General features: G+C 37.5%; 2 long non-coding RNA genes across 2 annotated transcripts in view; both read right to left on the reverse strand.

Moving 5' to 3' along the window:
• Positions 1-3,417, reverse strand: part of LOC134499493 (uncharacterized) — a 23,532-nt gene extending 20,115 nt beyond the window's left edge. The window contains exon 1 of the long non-coding RNA XR_010068151.1: positions 2,277-3,417. This is a non-coding gene — a long non-coding RNA (uncharacterized LOC134499493). The remainder of the gene's footprint in view (positions 1-2,276) is intronic.
• A 10,207-nt stretch (positions 3,418-13,624) lies between these two features.
• On the reverse strand, positions 13,625-24,664 carry LOC134499494 (uncharacterized). The gene is made up of 3 exons (XR_010068152.1): positions 24,603-24,664; positions 16,521-16,665; positions 13,625-13,815 (listed from the first exon to the last, which is right to left on the reverse strand). It is a non-coding gene; the product is annotated as an uncharacterized LOC134499494 (long non-coding RNA).
• Positions 24,665-25,061: the final 397 nt, after the last annotated feature.

Genomic DNA, 25,061 nt, shown 5'->3' on the forward strand with positions numbered 1-25,061 from the left:
ATTCTATTTTTGTGATATAAAATATATATATATATATATATATATATATGTGTGTGTGTGTGTGTGTGTGTGTGTGTGTGTGTATATCTCCATCCATCCATCCATCCTATCAAGAAAGAAAGAAAGAAAGAAAGAAAGAAAGAAAGAAAGAAAGAAAGAAAATTAATTTCACATATTTCTTACCCCATTTTTCTCTAATAGCAGATGTGCATCCAGCAAATTAGGCAGCATAAAGAGGTTTTAGACTGACAAGTGCATAAATCCAAGCTCATTCTGGTGAATTCTGCTCGTATAACCTTCCCTATTTGGAAATATTTCAGTGCAATCTTGGGTCCTTTGTATATCTAGCATACTGAGTTATTTATAAAAATAATAAAGGTGGCAATTTCAAAAAAATTGCCAAAATTGAAATTCTTCACTTCTTTTTTTTCCCCTTTGCTTCTGTCAAGAGAAGTGGCTGATGGACTTTGTTTACCCTTCAGCTTCCTTTGTCTACCCAATATCAGACATTTTCAAGACTGTTGAATTGGAGATTCATTTTGTGCCACTGAGTTGAACACACTCTAAATTTTCTTTTCCAATACTAGGAGGAGAGTCTATTTTTTGTGAGGCAGTAACTTTTTACAGGTCTTCTAAATCTGTGATGACAAATCCTCCTACAGTTCACAGGTCAAAGTAACGGGACCCTTGCTCATAAGTGTTTGGGCATTGAGATGGAATTTAGCAGACCAGCAGGCCCTCGTGGACAATGGTGGGTCATCTATACAACAGTACCACAAGTATAAGCACAAGAATGAGATATTTGTGGAAGGAGATCACTTTGGTCATGGTGCTTGGGAATTATGCAACATATCCAAGAGGTATCAAGTTGAGGAAGTCTGCATTAATGTATTCAAACTGATAAATTATGAAGCATTACATATGTGCTCTTGTAAGAAGATGAGGGAAGGAAGTGTCAGACCCTGGAATATTACCCAAACATCTGGGAAAGGCATTTCCCAAATTGAGCCAAATGACTGATGAAATGATTAATTATTATGAAAGAGAGCAGTTAAATGAATCTGCAATGTTGAAATGCTTTGCTCTTCTGGAGAATGGATCCATGATGCTGCAATTTCAGTGATTTAAGATGTCTAATTGCCACATCCAACTGCTATTTCAAGAATGTATATGATATTAACCTTGATTTACATCACTGTAATTTTGGGAGTAGTCAGACTAATCCCTGAATGGTTTAGCCACCATCACTCCTATCAGCATTATCAATCATTTTTATATTTCAAACTACTATAAGAAATAATAATAGCTTGGAATCTTTCTCCATCTTTTATGGCTTTTACAGAGTCCTACATTTTCCCTGTTAACATACAATCAAAACTGTGACAACCTCTAAAACAATAATCACATCAATTCATTCATTTGATACTAGTTTCCACTGGTTTTATAATGATATAAGTGTCTATTGTGCAGTCTTTAATATTAGTTCTCAGTTAAACATTTGGCTTAAATGCAGATTGACTCCTTTAACATTTTTCTTTCTAAAATGTATTTTTCAGATATTCTGCCAGTCATGTGAGAGATGTTCCTGCACATTGGGGGGATTTTTGAGGGTGAAATTCTAACCATGTTTGCTAGCAAGTAAATCCCATTGAATTATGAAGGGCTTACTTCTGTTTAAATATGCTGCACATGACCAAACTGCATGAGTGAAGATAAATAGCTCCCACATGATGGGAAAGAGAGCTGAAGAATAGATTCTGTGGATCAAAAATGCATAAGAGGGTAGAGTTCTCTGTACTTATGCTGATAATTATATACAGTGAAAATTCATGTATCCTCCTGTTCCCAAATAAAGGCAGTATAGTATGTCCATTTCCTCACAAATGGTGTATATGTCCCACTTTGAACAGTGGCTAGAATTGAGGGGTTTCATTCCAATCAAAGTGGAGAGGAATCCTCTCAAGCAGAGTCCTGCTCAGGGCGTTCACACCAATGGAAAAAGAGGGGAGGGGATTTTGTAGATTCCACTCTCCTTCTGCAGGCCACCATTCAGGGCTTTTTGCCTATGTCCCAATTTTACCAAGGAAATGCTCATTGAATAGAAACTTTCTATGCTGGAAAAGAGCTCTTCCATTCATGAAAGGAATGTAGGGAATGGAGATGTGCCTCCTGAATCCACCATGAATGTATCTGTTCATGCCCTCCCTTACTTTTTGTATAATATCCAGTAGAGTTTGGACACTTCGTTGGTTCATTGTCCTTTCTATTGTCCTTACCATCTCCCCTTCATCTTGATTTTTTTTTTTTCTCTAATTCCATATCCTTAGTTTTTCCAAGAAGAGCTGGGAAGGGATGGTGTATTCCTGAAAGTTGTTCAGCAGCATCTCATCTTGCTACATCCCTACCATAAGGATGTTATGGCAAACCAGCATCTCCCCTTTCCCAATAATCAAAATATATGAATTTAGGGAAATAAAGAGTTCTAGATTTCTGGTAGTTGTAAACTGTGAAAAAAGATGGAATATTTGGAACTGGTATCAAATTACACATTTATTTATGAATTTCTATATAGCATTTCCTAGCAATTAGCAATAGATTTTGTTGAGATATTTCTACATAGCTGGTACATCTTTAAAGAAAGAGAAATGTTGGCTCTTTCACTGAAGATGGAGATATGTATAATTAAAGGTCTGTTGTTTGCAGACTTCCTTCCAATGCTTTTTCTAAGGAAAAAATGTCATAAATCTTTAGTTCTCAAGTGACAAGCTGTGATGGGTGCTTTGTAAAAAAGAAAAGAAAACAAATGCCATCTCAGTCTGAACCATTTCACTAGTTTTTTTCTTTTTGGAAGTAACTGTGTTCCCTTAGCGATTCCATATAAAATATAATATAAAATATCACCCACTTCCAAATATTATTCATAGAATTCCTATTATAGAACATTGAGAAGCCAGATTACAAGCATACAGGAATATTTTATGATCAGTTTGAAAATGTGGTTACTGCTGCTATAAATTAAGAAGTGAAATTACTCCCACATTGAGTATTGATATACAGTATATGGCATGAAAAGTCCTTTGACATATGCTGAACCATGAATATGGAGGAGTTCCAAAAGTGCTGTTTTTTGCAAAGTTGAATGTTGACAAAGAGTTGATGATAGGATCAGGTTGTAAAAATTAAAGGGTGAAGAACCAGGAGTCTGTTCTTGGGTGTTAGAACCAAAGAACCACCCTCACCCTAAACAATTCCTGGCTTAGATTGCCAACTATTTTAAAATGCAAGGAATGCTGGGGGAGAGAAACTATGAACTTAGCGTGTATCTATCAGGCCACAACTATATCACTTGACAGAGTGTTATTGAACATTTCATTACTGATAAATAAAATACAATGTAGCAATGGGAGCCTTTCAAAACAGATCGTGCTTATGGTGCAGAGGCAGAAGATGACTGAAAACATTGGCCCAGACCCTTCGCGCAGAAACATATATCCCACCACTAAAAGAGTAAGACCCAAACTGGAAAGTTTATGCTGAAAATGTATTTCATGATATGATATGTATATGTGTGATGATCTATGGTGCATATGGTGTGTGTGTATGTATATGTGTGTGTGTGTATGTTTGTGTGTGTATGTATACAGACACACACACACACTCTGTATGTTTTTCTGATAATGATGATGTTGATGAGTCCATAGAACCAATGAGATGAATAATAATGTAAGTAGATATGGAAAACTGAAGCTCTTCCTGTTTTTGCTTTCACATTTCAGCTGGCTACAAAAAAGAAAACAAAGCAAATCAAAAAAGAAAAAAGGACAAGGGCAAATAATTGTTAGATCTTTTCAACTTCATGAATAAGATTAACACTACAAGAGCATGCAGAGTGCACATAAAGTAAACCCACCCAAATCAATTTTACATTGTAAAATGTGCCCTGAAGCTCAACATCAGTGGGATCCAAGAACACTGAGTGTATACCTATTGGTTATCTAAAGCCCTAATTTATTATATTTTTGCACACTTGAACTGGTTTTGAGGTTGAAATATTTTGCACATCTTTCAAAGACAAACCAAAATAGTTTAGCTATCCCAAATTGGAGTCTTCCCCAAAATGTTGGACTTCAGTTCTTATAATTCTGACCAGCATAGCCAAAGTCCAACACATCCAGAGAGTACCTGGTTGGAGAAGACCGAGATGGACTTTGAAGAGGTCAGTGATCAGGTTCCATTGACACATCAAATGAGGATTAAGTAGGAAGGAGTCTGGTCTCCTCCTTTTATAATTCCTTCTTCCTGTTTTGCAGCAGAAAGGAGGATTTTGGAAGCTTTTTTCCCCTCTGTTTTCAACCATAGAGTCCAATGATCTCTGAACCAGAAAACTTGAGTAATGGTCAAGACCAATTGAAAGGATGGGGTTGCAGGGGAGGGAGGCTGGCAGGCCATTTGGCATGGATCTTAAGCTCAAAGAAGGACTCAAATTTAGATGCTATTTTTAAACTTTAATATTAAAAATTCTTTCTCTTTCATTTTACTGGGCCATGCAAGATGGTGGTGGTGATGATCATGAAAATGATCATGAAAATGACAGTGACATGGGGCCTCAAAAGCTGAAGAAACAACATCTATGAGTGGATCTGTTAATAATTTAGAACAGTGTGCAAATGTCCTGTAAAAAGTATCAATTTTATTTGCAGGCCCACAATAATTTCACTGAAATCTCCAGAGACAGAATGAGGGAGAGAGAGAGAAGGATGTCTGGATTGCAACATACCATTAAGAATGGCAACAGAATAGTGTCTTCCTCTTTTCTTAAGGCTTGCTTTTCTCTTTTTCTTTTTTCTTTGCTATTGGTAAATAGTATCATCAGTATTTGTGTTGCAACCATTTCACATTTTCCAAAGTTCTTCCAATGTGTTCATTCATTCATTCATTCAAATTGTAACTCACTGTAATCTGCTAGGACTCCCAGCAGTTAACAAACAAATATGCATAATATAAAACATTGTCGTTATGTATAAATAAAATCTATAAATGAACAACTATCTCCCAACCAAATTTGCAACAAATAAAAACTTGGCTGGCTGGGGAATTCTGAGAGTTGAAGACCACACATCTTAAGGCTGAGAAACACTGGGCTAGAATGATTCTGGATAGATAATGTGGTCCTGTACATATCACTTTGAACTTCATTCAGCAGCCATTGGGTCCTGCATTACACCAGGACCTGCAACCCAGGTGTAACGTGGTAGTCATTGATGTGTTTGGAATCAATCACAGCTTTCAGATGGTCTTCAAAGACAATCCCATGTAGACTGCCTAGCAATGATCTAGTACTATATCATGGCAATAGAAGGAGGAAGGAAATGGCAGGTGCTAAATGAAAATGGTGAATTATAGATGGCAAAATAACCTTCCTAACTGGGAGAGTAGGAATATAGGTAAGAAAAACAGAAGTTTTCTCTGAAAACTGCCTGCTGAACAATTTCCAGACCATGTACTCAAATCTTACAGTATTCTGGTATGGGTGAACCCAACAATTCTGAACTGATGGCATGTTGATAACATTGTAGTCATTCTCACAAGAGGAGTACTGGGAGTGGGGTAGAAAACTTGCCCACCAATAGCATGGCTGCTGTCCTAACTACCAGGAAACACACTGAGACAATGACTTGGTCTCTAATATTTATTACTAGTACTTAACAAGAATCCTAACAAACTGAGGAAGCGTGGGAAAAACCCAGACATATAACCCCCAAGGGTTAAGGCGGTACCGATCTGTGTCTCTTTGAATGGCTGAACAATTCCTCAGTGCTACGCATGCGCTTGACAGTCTGGGTGGGAGCCCCCTGCTCGCCATCCTTACTCATGACATCTGCCATAGACTGGGCACATTTTCAAACCAATTGACTGCTTTTTTTAAAAAAAGCTTCTTTGGCCTTTGGGGGACAGCATCATTCCTGGAAACAAAGATGATGCTATGGGATGGCACTTTGCAGACACCCCCCCCCCTACACGTAAACACTTTTTAATTAAAAGCTTTTCCAAAAAGTAAAAACAGACAGAGTTGAGCAGGCAGCCTGGTAGAAACTCAGGGAAGTGTTTGTGGGTATATGGGTGTTCCAGACCCCATAGTGGGGAGAACTCAATCTGCAGTTAAAGCATCCAGGCTGTGTAGTGCTTATTTCAGTCCAGACTTTGATTCCACATTTTATACATTGAGGCACTTTTAAAAAAAAAAATCCATTTCAGTTCTTTGGATGCCACCAATAAAAAGCTGTGGGTACATGTTCTAATAGCTTTAGTGCAGAAATGGAGCAGTTTGCAAAGTCCTGCCCATTGGCCCAACTGCTCTGAACCCTTAAAGGGCAAAATCCAAATTGTGTTGTGTCCTAGTAGAGCAAGAAAACTGACGGCGTGAAATGGTTTTTGGCAAGTGGATCGGTCCTTTGAACATTTTGATTTTGTTTTAAAGACCCTCTTAAACAAATTTTGCTGAGAAAACAGGATGGAAATAAACACTAGCAAAGAGAGGCAAGCAGCTTCAGTGTATTTTAGACAAAATGACCCATTCAGTTGCAAAAAATCCTCAGCAGTGCTTCACTCTTCTGTCTTGGCTGCACATAAATTGTCTGTTTAACTAATTTGGCCATATAGCCAAACATGCATTTGTACTATGATCTATGGATTTGCAACCCAGGAAGAAAAGAAAAGATAGGCTCCCAGCAAGAGAGGGAAAGGATAAAAATTGATACCACTGCATGGATACAAGGGGCATGCGATTTGCATGTGAGTGAGGGGGGAGGAGGGGGAAGAAATTGAGGATAGGATTTAAAGTTAGAGGCAGTAGAATTATGCAGTGGAGATGCAAAAACAATGGCTCTTCCACCTCACATTCCCCGCCGGCTAGACTAAAATTTGCTCAGAGATAAGCACAAGCCTTCTGTAAACCCAGAAGATTACTTGTGCTTGTTTTGTTCCCTTAAGTTTTGCCTCCAGTTGCTCCTCTTGGATTTAGCTGGCCCGGGGATTTCTCCTTGAGATGATGATGATGATGATGATGATGTTGATGATGATGATAGGAATAATAATAGGAATGACAGCCTAGGATGTCGGGAAAAGGTTGTTAAAATTGCTCAGCCCAAAGTGACTTTTCTTAATGTATAATCATGTACCAAATCATGTATTCATTTGTACTATTAAATAAAGGCTAAGAGAGTTGTACACTTAGCAGAGCAGAAGGAATGCACAAAGGATCATGGGTTCCCAGCATCCTCTGTTCCCTTCTGGAAAGCCGCTGACTCATTCCCTAAACAATCAGTGTTGTGTGCCATTACAAATGGGATGGTTAATAGGCCTGCATCCATTATCATTAGTGCATCTCAGCACGCAGGTATGTGATGGGTCCTGCCAGCGCGTTTGCTCCAGCTCACTGAGCCAGGGGCCATGCTCCATTGCAAATGAGGATGAGGAACACCTGCTCCAGGGTTTTTCAACAGACCAGAGTCATCCTTCACATCTCATGCAACACTTGTTCTGTCAGAATGCAATGCTGGCACACCGACCAGAACAGTGGTTTGCCAGGCATCCAACGAAAGATTAGAGTCCTCTGTTCAGCCTGAGCTTCATTTTCCTCCACCCCCAATCCTCAAAGAAGGCTTTTAAAACATTTGTCAGTATCACATTAAACAATAGGGTTTAAAAATAAAGGGTATGTTAAAAACAAAAAAAAAACCCCTCTACTTTTGGAGGGGCAATTAGGGTAAGAATGTTCAATATATATTGTAATTTATTGTTTTATTCACACTGCAACAATCTTTTACCATTTCTTGCTGGACAATATTTATTTGTGCCACTAAGGAGAACAGCAGCTCACCTTGCTGCAATTTTCCTGCTGCTGTTCAGTGGGCTTTTGTGGTTTGGCTGATTTAACTGGATGGATGTCACAGCAATAGCGTCTTGTTCCTTCCGCTCTTGCACGGTGGAGCTTCCTTCCTTTAACTTTTGGCCTTCCCTTGATTTAGCAAACCATTTCATATGGATGATATCAACATTTCAGAAAAATACAGCCTATAAAATGGTTGATGTCATAAAGTGACCCTCCTCCATGATTTGGGTTATATGATTATGGAAGTAAACAGGGTAGGAGTTCTGATGAAGCATGAACAGCGCTGGGTTTCAAGGCCCTTTACTCCTTTTAAAAGTCTTATAGCACACTTGCCATGCTAAGCTTCTGTAAGGTCCTAAATGTTCAGGCCAATATTTCCCTTCCCTTGCTGATACCTACATAATTCCTTCACCCACACTTATCTTAAACCTTTGCCAAATACAGTGACAGTGATAACCTTGAACTTCATAGCTCATCTAAGCTCAGTCCTAGATTGTTTCAATGCACACAGACCCCTAACATGACATTTGCAAAAACGGGCATTATGTCATTAAAGAAGGTCATCATTTCTCCTGATTATATATAGGTCCTGTTTACCCTGACCTCACATCCTGCAGGCCAAACAATTGTGGACATCCCTGAAGCAGGGGAGATTCTTAGTATGGAGGCCTAAATAGCTTTCCCATTTAAAGCATCTACAGGACTGTGTGGAGAGAGGCATTTTGTCTTATGTTATTAACCTCCATGAGCTAATTCCACAGTACTGTGCAGTATATAAATATGACATACAATAGTATTACCGTATTCTGCTATTACAAAACTTCTCTTCAATTTTCAGTGTTGCACAAATGTCAAAGCCAATACCTTAAAGCAGTTCTAGAAGACATTGCATCTTCCATTCCACAACCTGTTTCACAAGATGTTGGACAAGTAGCTACACAACAAAGGTTTCCAGTAAGTTTGGCATTGCTTGGGCTAAAGCATAGACTGGCATACTGGCAGAATGATGTCACATCTTTACTTATTCAGCTAGCATAATCTTGAAGCAAATATGTATATAGCTACTAACAGTGAAATGTGGGAAATCCATGTCATAAGAGCTTCCAAATATTGTGGTGTGAGCTGATAGGTTATAGGAAATTTGCAACAGGAAAACTGTTCTTGAATGTCATTGTTTGCCATTGCTAAACCTCTATGGCACTGTTTTCAGATGAATGATTCCAGGTACAAGAAGAGATTCAGCCATCCAAGTTCAAACACAAATTCATGTGGGATACCCTGCATCATGAATACCTTCCATATTTACCTGATAGGCAGATGATGTTTGTTTCCCCAAATATTTATCTGGTAACTGAAGGAGACATTTTACATTTACTGCAAAAAATAGAAGTTATTGAATACAAAGGAAAGGGAGGGAAGTGTAAAAGACTGCAGATCTTGCTGCTGAAAAGTTTTGAAGATTAATCATAGCTTAGGAAAGTCTTCCTTTCTGCTGACTATGCCTTTTTGTGACACTGAAACAGGGTTTACCTCTCTTTCTTTGCTTCCCTGTCAAGTTCCCTCTTTTCTGTACCTCATTACCATCTACCTTTATGCTCTTTCTCCATTTCCATCTTGTCTGTCCCTCCAGTTCCTTCTGCTTGCTGTTTTGCTAAAAAAATATATGGAAGGAGAATATGTTTGTGTCTGTGTGTATATGCGTATTTCTTTGTGTGACAGAGGTTTACCGTGTAAGAATGAATTGTTACTACAGGCAGATGGACTGCTCATTCATTTTTTAATTGCAGTATCTTATTTACAGGGAATTCTTTTTAATCAGTAATCATTAATATAAGTAATTGGGGGCAGGGGGAGTGTTGCTCCTACCACTTTTTGGAACATGGTTTTTCACATACATATGTATATGTCCACACAACTGTATCATGTGCATGTATTTATTCATTCATTATACTTCAAGTCCTAACTACTTGCTTCTTACTCATATAGCATAGTCGTAACATGTTTGGGTTATTGCCCTAAACATTTATTACCCTAAATGTTGTAGACTTTCCCCTCTCAACAAGAATAATATTTGAGTGATTTGTACTATCAGATAGTAGATCTGGGGAAGACATATGCAGTTTAAGATAATCCAATATATAAAACATGTTTTATGTGATTGATTACAAAATTCATGATTACAAAATTCTGTCATCAAATGCTTTTTACAGTCTTTTATGTGGAAAAAGCAATGTACATTGTGTTGGAAAATCTATAGAAAATATCTTCATAAAACATTGATTTGAATATTGTGTATGGTTCAATTATTGATTTAAAATATTTATCACTTTTCTGCTTAGAGCAATATTATTTTAAAAAGCATGATTTTTGGGGGGGCCATTCAATCATATTCAATCCTTGAAGACTGCCTGGAAAAGTCCCTGCAGTTTTCTTGGCAAGATTTCAGAAGAGGTTTGCCATTGCCTTCTTCTTAGGGCTGAAAGGAAGTGACTGGCCCAAAATCACCTAGCCAGCTTTCATGCCTAAAATGGGACTAGAACTCACAGTCTCCTGATTTCCTTCCCATTGGCTTAGCCACTAGACCAAACTGGCCTAAAAGCATGATAAAATTACATAAATGCTAAAAGAAGGCATTATATAAAACACACCAAGAAGAATAAGACTGAAATTTGAATATACAGATATTGTTAATACTTCTTTACTAGATTTTAATTATCTTTAGCACTAATATGACATGGAAGAGCTCATTTTATAAAAACTTTGCCTTTTCTGAAACACACTTTTCAGTTTGTAGACATCTATGAAATGAAGCAAATTTTTTCATCAATGTACTGTATAATGAAATATTGCCATCACTCTGAGTTGGCTTTGCCTTCCTCACATAGCCAACTCTGCTTGGCTACATGCTATTGTCACTCACTGTAATTTTGCTTTCTGATCCCATTGTGTAGTAAATGCTTTTACTCCATTTCTAGGAATAATTTTTACAGTCTAATGTATTTTTCCTCTACCTGAAATGCTTAGATGATAATGTAGTTTTCCTATTATGTAAGTCTAATTTAAAGCTTTTGTACTAAATGCTGCTTCCTTTCCTTTAAAAAAGGATAGTTGGTCATTTCAACAGAGCACACAGAAGAAGTTGTGTACCGAATCTAAAGTACATAGTAATCTTACTCTATGTTGCATTTATTGAATTCATTGCACCATTGAAACTAACAGGCTGCCTAAAGGGAGGTAAGAATTTTCAGGCCTTGTTTATATTGGTAGACTCTTCAGTGTTTAACTTTTAATCTCCAGGGATGCACTCAAGTTTCCCTAGGGTTAATTAAAACAACAACAACACAACTTTTATTTTGTAATAATGAAGAATGTTTTCAAAGGTTACAAGTACTAAAAACATCTTAAACACTAGACATTTATATTTGTGTCAGAAAATACTTAAAAAATACAGCAAAGCCATGTTTTTAAGCAATTGGGGTGGGGTGGGAGACAATTACATGCCATATTGTTGCAACCTGAGCAAATTTTTACAGATGAGTTATAAACCCCAACTAATGGCCCTTTGATGGAAGTGCTGATACTACCTAAATTATAACAGTGCAAATGGACTGAGATCTCCAAACATTACCCCCAAGCATTTTTCTGTAAAGTGACCCACTTCCCTGATGCCACTTCCCAGCCCTCCTTTTTGTACTCAGGAACAATAAAATATTTCATAATGTCATACTTGTGGGATTATTTATTTTTCTGAAATAAAGAACTCGAAAAATATGCTTGCTTTTCTTTCTTCTAAATGGTTTCACAGAATGGGGTTGGCAGAGCAATTGGCAGGATGGCAGATTGCTGGCCCTGCTCTCCCTTGGAATTGAACAAACAAAAGGTCTATCCATGCAAATATCTAGCAAGCTTTGATCTCTTTCTGAAGCAGAAGAAATGGCTGGGTTTCTTTTATGATGTGCCGCTGTCCATTGACTTTCTCTCTGCAGAATGCAAACTAGAAATACATTAGTTTTGAATAATGATGAAGAGACATGTTCATTCATTCATTTATTTAAATGGAAATAAAATCTCTATTTATTTAAATAGAAAATCAGTAATTTTGCGAAGACATAAGACATTTCTTTTTTCACAGGGGTGAAGGGGAGATGAACAATTAGGAAGTCATTTTGCATCTGGATGTTCTGCCATACCAAGGTAAATCAACAACAATTCTCATAAGAAGAAGTTCCTTTTTTTGGAGATGAGGAACTTCAAAGAATCTTGTGGCATCTTTAAAGATTAAGATATTTATTATAGCAGAAGCTTTCAGAGATTGTTGGGTGCAGAGAGAGATTGCTGTACAAATGTTAAAAGAGCTAATTTTAATCAACAGATGAGTACCAACAAAAACTAGCACAAGGAAGGACAAAAACTATCAAATTCAGAAACACATTTCTGGTTCTGCATTAAATAATGGGCTACAGGGAAACACATCTGTAAATTGTACAGGAAGCTTTCTTCAACAACTGATTCACCCTGACAGTTTTACTGGAGTATATGAAAATTAGTATTAAAGATGTGATATGTAGGCTTCTTTCCAGGAATTCCAATCTGGTTTCAATAAAATGAAAACACTGATTGGAAGTGAAGTTGCCTTCCAGTTTTGCCTTTGGCTATTATGTGTTCATTCATGAAATGACAGTATTCCACAAGTACTTTTAATATTCACCTTTTGAGTTCATCTCCCACACTGGACACATTGGAATGATTAAAATAGCAATCGGATTTTCCTTAATTTGAAACAGTCTAGGTGCTGAAGAAAAGGGGTGATAGAAAGAAATGGGAACAAACTGCTTCTGTTAAGTCCATTCTTTGCATCAGATTTCTTTAGTTCACATCCAGAAAGGAATATTAATAAAATAGAATTGTAAAAGAACTTCCTGAATAGTTGACAAGGAAAAATAAAGATTAAAACTTGATGGATTAACCAACTCTGTACTTTATTTGAACACACTTGCAACACTGATGTACATTGTAATTTAATAATTTAAACCCCTGATGTCTACACTACAACAATTAAGCTGCCTTGCTCATCAACACACACTGCCATCTCAATATACTGCTGGCACAAGATAATTGGCCATAAAATAAGGACAAGTTGAGTCTTCATTGGGAACAGAACTTGGAAGCATTTGGTGCATATAATTCAGCCCCAGACTGAGAGGACCATGCACCCCAACTTATATTAAGTTCACTGAATCTCCTGCAATTATGTAGAACATTGGTAAATGTTATTATATGTTGATCACAACAGTATAGTTCATTGTTTGGAAGCAAAATAATGTAAGTGATTAACCTCTTAAGGCATTTCTCAAAGTTTATTTAAAGTAGATCATTTAAAAAATATGTATCACCAACATACCACACCTTGAAAGTTCTCAACACACTATAATCTGAATGGCATTATACTTTGTATGACTTTTTGAGTGAAATGTTTTTAATTAGTATTTACGTGCATTGTTTCAATATTCTTAAAAACCACTTAAGTCTTACTTCTCTAATTTTTGTTTTTCTTATATTACTGTCAAAGACAGGGAAAGGAAATGCTTCAAACAACTCACAATGTCTGCTTCCAAAATGGCTTTTTGATGTGCAATGTGCACTGTTCATTGTGGAAATTTCTTGGAGCATCCAATGGCATAGCTATACTTTTATCTTCAGCCCATATTTTATCTTTCTTTTATCCATTTATTTTTACTCTTAATGAGGATAATCTGTTACAAAGAAAAACTTGGAACAGGAGCTCAAATCTCTGAAAGAGTCACCGTTCTTCAGTGCTTCCCTCCTGTAGATATTTGAGGGAATAGCTTCAGTGTCAGCAGTGATGATGGTCACCTTCTGCCCTTCTTTTATTCATGCTTCTGAACATCTGAGTTATGGTAAGCCTGCAGCAAAATAGCAAAAAGTTTTGTGGCACAGGAAAGATTTCCTGATTTTGATTGTGGAGTAAGCTCATGTGATGTACAACACTTAATTCAGAAATATTTTGATATGATTGGGGTGCAAATCTTTTTTTTGGGGGGGTAGAAGAGTTACAAATACTGCTGCCTTTAGGAGAATGTTAAAATAAAGAGAAAGAGAGTGTAATTTTTATGTGTATGCAAACAAGGAAAAAAGCACTTTCCGAACAGAGTACATTTTATATGTAAATGTAGGCTAAATGGTATACCTGGCTACCACCTCGAACAGTTGCTTTCAACCTCACATATGAATACATACTTATACACAAGGTATTTTTCTTTTTCTCTGCAAAAGGTTTCCGCTATGATGGGGAAAACCTAGCTGATAGCCTCATCATAAGTTACTCATAACTCACATATTTTGTTCATTAAATTATAAAACATCCAGGATTTTGCTGTATTTCTAAGAGAACTTGCAAGGCAATAAAAAGGACATGAAAATAATAAAATAAAAAGGAGCTTGCAAGACAATAAAAAGGACAAGTATGGGAATGAAGCGCAATGCGAACCACATCAACAGTAGCCAACACAGTCACCAATCTACAAAATTGGTGTAATGCAACATTACAAACAAGAACCTAACATAAACATTGCCAAATCCTATAGTCCAGAAATAACATGTGGGGACAAATTAGTTATCCCATACATTAACAATGTACCATATATACTGTCATATGCTCAGTTATTGCAGAACATCTATCTGAAGTCACATAAATTCAAACCTCAGAGGACAGAAAAACACTTGTGTTTGAGAAGTTCACTGAACAAAAAGCCTACGTACTGACACCAGTCCAACAAAGTCCACCAATTTTGAATAGTTTATTTTTAACAAGTCAGTGTGCAGCAGGCCATTGCAGGCATCTGTATGAGAACTGGGTTGGCTATATTAAAATGATATCCTAAGAGACAATAAGCAATGTTTGTTTTCAACCCAAAGTAGTAAGGGACCTTCTTTTCAGTTTCATAGTAGCCTTTCTCAAGCTGGATTTTGAACAACTAAAAAGGGAAGAAATTACTCATTGGCACAAATCATAATCCAACACTCAGTGGAGATAAAAATGGAACAATGACACCTTGTTTGTTTTCCAAATTAATCTCTGTTTCTAAAGCCTGGTAATTCTTACTTGCACATTCATCCCCTTACCAAATATTTTATTGCAATGTTCATCTTTAGAACAAGGATATTTAGTTATGCATTTTCAGGACAATGCACAGAGCAGTATATAGGATCACATAAATTTAAAGAACCTAATCAAAATACATAGAATTTGCTCAGTACCAGGAAAGACTGCGAAGTATTGCCTTGTGTAATTGTACTATGAACCAAAGCTGAACACTTCTGAAATTTATGGCACTCAAGAATCTGTCATCAGAGGTGCTGTGATATTCCTCATTTTTATAGTAATTATGAAAGTGCCATATTAACATCCTAATGTTATTGTCACTAGGTGACTAGCAAAAATAATTGCTGTACCGATACTGCTACGATAATATCCAATACATGTAGTATCATAATCTACAATAATTATTTTTGTGATTGTGTTCAGGACACTTTATAATTCTTCTGTGGACTGTGCAACAACCAGTAGGAGAGAAGTGAGACCGCTGCATGACACAGTTCTGCTTATTAGGTGTAATTCAATTATAAACTTTTCTTTTTTGGAGGAAATGTAATATAGTTTGCTCTAAGGTGATCAAAAGGCTAAGCTGATAAGTGCCTTGGCCTATTCTGCCCCAAATTCATATGGATAAGATCTAGTAATTGTAATCACGACACATGGCAGATGGAGCTATTGCTCAAAAACTAGCATCAGCAAATACTAATGAGCTGGCACAACATGCCACGAGACAGAATAGAAGAACTGAATCCTCCTGGATCTCAGAAATGGGCTCTTTGGTCCAGTATTTGAATTTTCCTTGTGATTAGCTAGATATATTTTGAAAATCCACAATCAGGATATGTGAAAGCATTAGCCCACGTTTATGATCAAGTAACAGGTAATTTATAGGATGCTGCTTCTGAATATGGACATAGCATATATTCATAAATACTTGCATTTACTGATAATAATCCTGCATGAATTTGTCTAAGACATCCTCCATGAATCTAATCTTGGGGAATAAGCATCCTCCATGAAACTCCATGAATCAAAGAAATAGCCACCAACGTTTTTCACAGTTAATTCCACAGATGAACTGTGTGAAAAACTTGCTTTTGTTCTTCCTGAATCTCCCATCAATTAGGCTTATCAGATAATCCTAGGTTTTAGGGTTGAAACATAGGGCTGTGTATTGACTTGGAAATTATTTTGAAAAGTTACACAGATGCAGCATTTGTTGGCAGTTCGTTCCAGGACCCTGTGCTTCAGCTCCCATGCACTCTAAACCAACTTTTTGGAACTGAATGCAAAGCTTCAGTTTGCACTGCACAGCGCTATAAGTAGAAGAAGTGTGGATTGAATACCAGCTACTCTTGCATTAAACCCACTTGTGGTATGATTCAAGCAGGTTGCAGCAAAGTTTGCTCCAGTTAACACCTTAAATTATTGTATGAATTTTATAATGATTACTCCATTATCTGCTCATACTGTACCCCAACAACAGTTTGGCATAACAGGAGAACTTCTTACATCTTCTCTTGCTGTCCTCTCACACCTGAGATTGGTGATCAGAGGTTTCAGCTTTCAGTGAGAGAAACCCTGTTTCAGTCCCTTTGCAGGCTAAAATTAGGATATGTAGCAGCATTTGTGCATCACCCCATGAAGACACTGGACTCTGTCTGTTGGACAACAAGTAGTACATCTGTTTTATTTACAGTGGTCCCACTTTTCTTTTTTTCTTACTTGAACCTCTTTTCCCTTTTCTCTGTCCAGCCAATTTGCTCTTTAGTGACTTACTAGAATTATGTGTGTATATTGTGGATGACTATGATGTTTGTAACATAGAAAAGATTGCTTAATTTAGTGTATTTTTAGTTCTGATGGTGGGTGAAGCTAGGATTGTGGGAAGTACTCAGAGCCACAGCTAGGGTCTGTGTCACCCGGGGCAAACATGGATTCTGCGCCCATTTTGGTGCCCCCCAGCACTCATTTTGGCGCCCCACCATTGCTCATTTTGGTGCCCCACCAGCGTGGCGCCCGGGGCACATGCCCCGGTGGCCTCCCCTAGTTGCGGCCCTGAAAGTACTAGTCTGTCTGGATGCTGAGGCACCTGGAAATTGATATTCTTCCTGCCCAATCTACTTCACATTCCTGGACTCAACTATTAACAGGTTCATCTTTCATGTGCCATTCATAGATTGCCTGGAAATCATGTGTGTACATGGACATGGACAATGCCAGGCTCTTTACGAAAATGTTTAGGCAGGTTATTTAAGAGAGGCTGGCAGCTCTAATAGTGTAAGGATTTTATCAGTTGAAATGGGCAATCCTTGCTTAGAAGCATTCATCTGAATTTCCAAACAGCTGTTCATTTTGTCTTTAAACCTTTTCCTATTCACTATTCATGAACATCTGCATGAATGATTTTTCTAAACATAAATTTAGGATCAGTAGTTTGTGTATGAATATGGGCAATCATGCACAAGAAAAAGTATATGCTATTCATTATCCTACTATTGAAAACCTTTTTCTCATCAGAAACAATGCCAGAAGATCCATGCAATCCAGGGCAGAAAGGAAATTATAGGAGACAGTCTCTTTCTTACATTAATGGTCCAACTCATTTTTTACAAATGCCACAAATAAACCACCTACAGTTTGTCATAAATACAATGACTATAGTGAATATAGAATGAACATTTACCATGTGTAGCATATCAGGTTGGGTATAAAACCACATGAGGAGTTAATTTCCTGCAATGTCAGCATACATAGTATATAGCAGATATACAATGGACTGCAGATGTGTGGTAGAATGTATTGTAAGCATGCAGGCAGATGGTCAGAAACATCTGGGTCACCATATTGTTGCATGTCCATGTATTGCAATAATTTACTGCATTGGTTGTTTGCCTTCATTTCTTGTTGCTGGATAGTGGAAAGCTAGACAGATGTACAGTATTTATTTATTTATTTATTTATTGGATTTTTATCACCGCCAATCTCCCCATCACCACAGAAGGGACTCTGGGTGGTTTACAATAAAAACAAGTTAAAATTACAAAATACAATAAAAATGAAAATATGATAAAAAAAAAATTAGATGGCTCTAAGTTCTCTAAAAGTATATGTATGATGTGCGCATGTGAGTTTTGAATAAACAATATTAGGATTTTCAACCTAAGGAATATCTTCAGTATACGTCTTTCACTGAGAAGGCACAGGTCTAAATTGTACTGGTGTCATTCAAACTTAATTTAGCTCTGCTTTAATTACATTACCATTTTTCTTCACGTATTAATACTTCATTCTAACTCTTACTTAAAACATGTATGTTTTGCAGGGAGACTGCTGGCTTTCTATTCTGCCATTTGAGTTTACTACTTTTTAACCTTGTTTGGTATAAAATGAAATTAGTTTATAGATGAACATGCCAGATGCCAAACAATAAATGATACACTATCATATGACTGTCACTAATGAGATAATGAGCAGTTACGGAAACCAAAGTCAGACATCACTAAACACAGATTTATCATAAAAATGGAAGATAAGGTGCCTCAGTGATTTCAAGTGCTGTGCTTCATCTTGCTCAGCAAGAAACCTCTATTAATCCTCTTAGAATAGGATGCCAACAAACAGGACGCTAGCTGAGGACCCTGTGGCCTTTCTAAGGCCCTGTATTGAGGGCCTTAACTTTGTATTACGAGTTCCATGGTCTCCCCACAATGCTTTCCATTGTTAGATGGTAAAGTGACTTCTCACACTGAATTTTCTGTGATGCACTTCCATGCTTCTGTCCCAGATCTACCACTGTTCCCATGATATCTAATGTTCCTTGTGTGTCAGAGGCTAAGGCGAAGGCAAAAAAGCTGATAGAATCTCCCAAGACAGTTAAAGCACAGAGATCTGGGATGGAGGCTAACGCCAGCACAAAAGTGTACATTCAGCATCTTGGCTTAACTCTTACAATGGGGCAGTTTCTCAATTCTTTGCCTACTACCATAAATACCAACACAAAACCTGCAGTTCTGAAATAACAGGAAGGACCCTTTGAAAATCTTGGAAACTGTCATCTTCCCTCTCCCTCCGCCCCCACCTCCCCAACACCATCCTGAGTCCCTTGCATTTAACAGAACACTTATCTCCTTAATAACTGTCTCCATGCGCCATTTCAAATGTATTACGTCTTCTCTGGAATCTTTAGTTCACCCACGGTAAACACTGCTAACTACTAACTCATAAAACATATCGGCTGGCTTTATTACTTTTAACCATCTTTCCAATTGTGCTATAAAATAAAGGCAGATGCCATTTTAACATCTTATTATTATCAAGGGCCAGCTCCTCCAGCAGGACCTGCTTAGCAGCAATCTGCTTGTTTATCGTCCCTGTTTTTTTTTATAGGTGACAGTTTAAGGTGGTGGCTCTCTGTCTTACAAAGAGTTCTTTTTAATGCAGCTGAAGTGCTGTGCACAGTAGGTGAGCACCTTCCTTTCATCCAGTGATATTGAGAAAGGGTCGCAGGTTCACCTGTGATTTTTGCTTGACAGCTTCGCCACACACATCAGGCTCTGCCAAATGCTCTGCCATTAATTTATGATTTAAAGTAATTAACTTTTGCTGATTAAAGTAATTATTTCAAGTGCATTGCACTCAGGTCCAAATGATGCACACAGCCCCCTCTCCAGTTTGAGCTAACAGCATGCCAAGTGCTTAAAAGCTGCACCAGGGAGCTCACAGTGGCTTCTGCCAGTCTAACAGATCTGCCATGTTTATGGCTGACTTGTACTAACTGCTCATTTTAATGTGGAACCCTGGCAGAATACTGACACAGTGTGAAACCTTCATCCGGTAAACAAGGCAAGCTTCAAATTGGTGACACCGATGACAGTGAAAACTGTTAAAAAAAAAAGAATCTTGCCTCCAGCCTTCAGAGGTAGCATGCTTTTTTTTTAAAAAAAGCCCTACTCCTTATCCAGATTGGCTGTTAAACAATTTACAGCTTCATTCAGCATTTGCCTTTTAGCACAAGGCCAATACAAAATTTAGGAAAGAACACAGAAAATTCAGCCCAGCCATTTCTACAGTACAAAGATCAGTATTTGAAGACAACAAATGCTCTTTGAAAGAACACCTCTCTCCTTAATATCACCATTAACTCTTTGAAATCCAGTTTTTTCCTGGCTGGTCCTCTGCGTGAAATCTGGGTTTACCTCAAGACACAGCCTTGCTAGAGAGATGACACAGGCTTCTCAAGAATAAAGTCCTGTCACAGGGGACCATGATTACAAGAGTGAATTTTGGCTAACAGTCTCCAAAGTCTTGTTTTGGTTTTGCTTCTCTGTTGGAAGAAGATAATTCCAGGAATGGCCCTATCTGGCTTTTGAACACATTATCATCACTGAGCACCAGCAAGCTTATACTTAAATAAATATGCCTGAAAAATAATAAGGCAGGGCATTAAAGCCAATCATTTTATTTTAATTAAATATAGCAATCAGTTAGTTAAATTAACTAATTTCATCTCATTGATGCGTTCTTTTTTTCATTTTGTGTCACATGGCTGTTTTAAAACACTGAGTTGCTTAATTTTTCTGTTCTAATTTGAATTGTAATTGCAATATAATTGCCCAGGTTACATTCTTTTTTTACTTTGGAAAATCTGGTTTCATATTAAATTAAGCACCTGGCAACTTTCCTGGTAAATGGGATGCCAGCTTGGCAGAATCAGCTGAGGAGAAAGCTGTCCGGGTCCCGTGTACACAAACTTGCACCCCGCCAAAAATAAATAAGGAACCATTGAAATGTGACAGAAAAGGATTTCTGGTTTGAAATGTGTATTCAAATACTAAGGGGAGAAAACTCAATACCATCAAAGGCAGGCTGCATGGCTTTAATTTGTAGGACAAATTGCAGGTAGCCTTTTTGTTAATTTTGTGATGCTGAATTTTGGCTGAGAAGCTTTTTTTTTTTTGCTGAGGTAAACTCACTTTGCTGAACACTCAATTCACTCTTATGGACCAACATTAAACTGAATGCCAAATGGTGGCAGTTTATACATTCAGAATAAATCCAGGGAGTGATTGGGGAGCTCCATATGGGTTATTCACAAGTCCTCTGGATGGAATTCTATAGAAACCAAACTTCCTGAGCCTCTTAGCCAATGAAATAATGAAACCTATTTTCCCAGAATTATAATGGGAAAAGTGATCACATTTTGCAAACAGCTGGATCATAAAAAAAAAATGTGTTAAAATGTCAATATGATATGAGCAACCATTTGAATCCTAACTGTATGTTTCAGATGCATTGAAAAGGAAATACTCAATCTTGCAGGTTCAGTACTGGAAACTCCAATATGAAGCAGGAAATAAGCTCTATTATTATAGTGGGATTTAATCCCAAACAACCATTCACAAAACTAGGTTACACAGTTCTCTAAGCCAGTGTTTCTCAACCTTGGCAACTTGAAGATTTGCCAGCCACACATGTTAAAGTTGCCAAGGTTGAGAAAGACTGCTCTGAGTTATGTCCTCCATCCATATGAATGTTAATGGTCATATTAATGGAAGAGAAAATGGTGAGGTATTTGGAAAGGTTCACAATTCCACACCATGTCCTGCAGTGGGAAAAAAAAAAGAATAGTAATAATAGATGTATTGATTCAGTGTAATTGTGGCATATAATACAATAGAATATGTAAATAACAGCCTGATATCAGCTCCTATGATGGTCAGTGCTATCAAAGAAGTTTACAGGCTCAAATGTAAAGACAATGTAATTTGAGTACTGCTATATCACAGCTTCTAGTCTGAATTGGCTTCACATAATATTTTTGTTGGCAAAATAGCACTTTGTGTATATGTGTGTACATGGGAATATACATGAGTATCTACATCTGTCAGAAAATATTGCCAGGAAGGTGATTAGAGCAAAATATTTATGAACAAAGACTTACAACATAGTAGTAGATGAGAAAGGGAAGAAGAAATAGGAACATTTCTAATTCAGTTTCTAAACTATTTGTATTTGTCTTCTCTCTAGGGAGACATTGCATTTTCATGATAATTAACATATAACATGTCTCCTGCTGGTGCACCTGCATCTTTCAAATAACCTGAATGATAAGGCCAAGATGGTTCATTGAAAAGGGAATACCCACAGTCTGAACATTAGTCAAGATATGTTTAAATCAAGCCACAGTGCTTTTGAAATAGCCTATAGCTTAGTTACAACAATGTCTCATTTCCATGATTTCCAATAGTACCAACACAACTATGAGTGAACTTGTTATTACATCTTACCTCCTGGCTGAGGTGTTTCAAGGTTTATACACTGGCCACAATGTGACAATGATAGAACCATCCATGGACAACTAATTTAAAACTCCATGAAACTGGAACACATTACACATACAATGTACCCCTTTTTTGCTTTTGTGCTTGTTTTGTATGCCCAGCACCAGATGAAGGGGACAAAATTATAAAAGTCATTAGCTTGCAAGTGTATCGTATCTCCTAACATGCCTAAAACTATAACAGATAAAGTACAGTTGATTAAACTCATATTTCTAATATATTATACCGTGTAGTTATCCTCAAAAAGACTAAGTGTTCTTCTCATCAGCCATCTGTGGTTTCATCAGCCATACTGGAGACCAGCTGATAATTGCCAATTGTTAACCAGACAATAGCAGATGCTAACTGCAATATCCAGCAGAGCTTTACAGAGCTTCTTCTATATGCATGTATTTATATATATCTATTGTGTGGGTGTGGGTATGGGTGTGGGTCTATCATCTGTCTGTCTGTCTGTCTATCATCCCTCTATCTCTAGAAATATGCCAACTTTGTAAAGGCTGATTAGCTGAGTGCACTGTGTGTAATGAAGCGGTCAGTGCATAAAATGACAGTTGACATTCCATTATGGGACTACTGTGAACATAACATAACTAATGATCAATAACAGAAGGAAGTATTTTTCCATTGCTTAAACTATTCTGCTGTTTAACTAAGTATCATGCTTACAATATTTGAGGGTGCGTGTTTGTCTTTTCTTTTCTTTTTGGCTGCAATGGATAATTTCCACAAACCTTTGCCAATGTACATGCCTCACTGCAAATGCTCAATTAGCCTTGGAGTATTGAAATGCAATATACACTGAAGCAGATTTTTCCTCCAAATATTGACAAAAGGAATTCAGTGCCTATATTTATTTAATCTCAAGCATAAACACACAACTGAGGTACAATCCATTGCCATACTGTTTTGGTACTAAAACGTATTTTCAAGTCAAAACCTGAACGACAACTGGAAGCCCTCTGGGTTTCCAGGGCCTCCTATCTGTAGAAATTTGCTTGCCTAAAATAATGAATAATGAACCCATTACCTCCCTGACTGTGGCCTGCAGTGTGCAAAGAGATATTAGGAGCAATTTGTACTCAACATGCGGGTCTGTTCCATCTAAAATGTTATCAATGAGCTTGTCAAGCCAAGGCCTAACCTTCTTTGTTATTTTCATCTGCCCTCCCGCTTGGATCTCTCTGCTTGCGCCGGTAACCTCTGAAGACTAGCAACAGGATGTCTTACACCTGTTTTGTCTAATGCTGGGACTTGGAGTCCTGTGCGATATTCTGTAGGCATTGGCTGGCTTGCTGCTTTGCTCAACATATATGTCAGAATGTCAGATGATCGTTGTTGCATCTGCAGCTGTTGCATAAGAACAGTGCCAGGGGCACAACTTTCCTGCGGTGAGCTTTAATTTGCTCTACTCTCCCGGAAGAATTCCCTCACTTTACCTTGCTGGGGCTGTGACAGCTGTATAGGAATGGAGCCCATGTACAACTGAAGCCAATTGTACAAGGAAAGAAAGTCAGGCTAAAGCCTAGGCTTTAGATCACATAAACATAGCCATCAAAACTAAAAGGTCACTTTCCATATATATAGGCACAATCAGGGACAGGTTCTTATCCTCTCCCCCCTCCATAAACTGGTCTGAAATTGGGATAGAAAATGATAAAGGATTCATATTTGCAAGTAGGTCAATTGCTGATTCATTTGGAAACTATGCCAGAAGAGTTCCTTGAAGTCTAAATAAGATATAACCTGTCAAGATATTCATGGGGGACATAAATAAGTTTTATGACTGGTTCCAGAATTAGGTTGACAATCAAAACAGATGTAGAGTGTGATGGCAACTGGACTGCCAAAGGCAAAACAACAGCACAACATTCTCTTGTCATCTTCCACATAGCAGGGTGCTTGTAACACATGAATAGAAGTAGACAATAGCAGAACAATTCATGTTAAGAATTATTAGCGTAGAACATACATCTGTGATTTATATTTTTCAACAGAAATGAATGGGAATCCTGCAGTCACAAAGGATCCAAATATGCTTCTGTGTATATTCAGATTTCTGGATCTGGCATCAGATTAGCAAATGCTGGAAAGATGTGAGTTAAGAGGTATTTTTTCCAGTGGAAAACAAGACTGAAAGGAAATTTTAGAAGGATAGCGTGACTGCATGCATTGCTTAATAGAGCTTTTCCTCATCATTGGAAGGGCAATCCTTTGCCAAAGGACATTGAGAGATTATTTATTTACTTACTGTGTTTTTATACTGCTGGATTCAACAAAATGGCTCCTGGCACTTCACAGCATAAACACCTAAAAACAGATTAAAACATAAAAACCAACAGAGATACAAACAGCTGTAAAGCGGTAAGTGTAATAGGGACCATTCATTCCCCAAAGGCCCACCAGAACAACTCTGTCTTTAACAGGGTGCAGAAGGCCAACAAGGAGAGAGCAAATCTAATGTAAAAAGGAGAATATTCCATAATATGGAAGCTACCACAGAGAAATATTGAAGGGAGCCCCAGTCTCATTCACCTCTCCTACATGGGAGACTTAATAGTCTCCCATGTAGATGTCAGCAGAAGATCTTGTAAAGAGTAAGGAAGATGCAGAAATCATTATTTATTTATTTATTTATTTATTTTTTATTATTCAAATTTAGCCACTGCCCATCTCCCCCAAAAGAGGGACTCTGGGCTGTTTACAATAA

This window comes from Candoia aspera, chromosome 6 (assembly GCF_035149785.1).
Source record: "Candoia aspera isolate rCanAsp1 chromosome 6, rCanAsp1.hap2, whole genome shotgun sequence".
NCBI classification, from domain to species: Eukaryota; Metazoa; Chordata; class Lepidosauria; order Squamata; family Boidae; genus Candoia; species Candoia aspera.